The following is an 857-nucleotide window of genomic DNA, read 5'->3' on the forward strand; positions in this document are numbered from 1 at the left end:
TGAAAGCAAAAAGCATGTGCCTTTTTTATATATAGATGATCGCTATTCAATAGGCAAAGAGATAACAAACATGGTATGCAAAATCAAATAGAACAAGGCAGAATAGACTGAGCAGTAAGCAAAGGAGAAGCAATTAAGCGAAGAAAGGATTGCTTTACCTGAATAATAAACGGCTAATAGGATCGTGGAAAACTTGGGTGCACTAAATGAACTGGTATGATCATGGAAAAGGCACACACAGTGAGCATGAGCAAAATACACCAAAATGGGAAAAGTAAGGAGATTTTTTAAATTTGTTAATAGTTTATGGAGTCAGCTAACGTAAAAAAATTCAGAGTTAATGCAGACTAAAAAGCTGCAACAAAGAAAAATGATTCTGCGCGAAGTACTGAGTTTTTTCACAAAAATCATGGAAACAAAACAGATATTCTTAGGTAATTAATCGGGAGGAAAAAAATGATAGAAACATAACTTCAACCACAAGAAAAGAAAATAAGTAACTGCAGATTAACTAAGAGCAAACGAGGAAAAGGTCAACCAGGAAATGCAGTAAAGAAAAACAAGGACGTACCTGATTAAAGCCGGCGCGAAGCTAAGAATTTGACACAGGGATCAGGGAAAGCCAATAGAAAATAAAGAGCTAACAGAAAGGCGCAAGAGAGAAGAGAAACATCTCTAAAGCATTAGAATAGCTGCTAGACCGTAGATGAAGAAAACCAAATGAAAGAAACTGAGAGCGAAAAGGTTAATGCAGAAGGAATGCATAACCTTCAACTATACAAAGAGTTTGTGGCAGAACGAAGCACGTGCATGCATTAAATGTGACTAACGATTGCAAGTCCACTATGACTGTATGT

At 36.4% G+C, this 857-nt stretch overlaps 1 long non-coding RNA gene across 1 annotated transcript; it reads right to left on the reverse strand.

The window, feature by feature from the left end:
* On the reverse strand, positions 1-857 carry LOC140014734 (uncharacterized). The gene is made up of 2 exons (XR_011821368.1): positions 572-857; positions 1-211 (listed from the first exon to the last, which is right to left on the reverse strand). It is a non-coding gene; the product is annotated as an uncharacterized lncRNA (long non-coding RNA).

The sequence above is a fragment of the Coffea arabica genome, chromosome 9e (genome assembly GCF_036785885.1).
Source record: "Coffea arabica cultivar ET-39 chromosome 9e, Coffea Arabica ET-39 HiFi, whole genome shotgun sequence".
In the NCBI taxonomy this organism is placed as follows: Eukaryota; Viridiplantae; Streptophyta; class Magnoliopsida; order Gentianales; family Rubiaceae; genus Coffea; species Coffea arabica.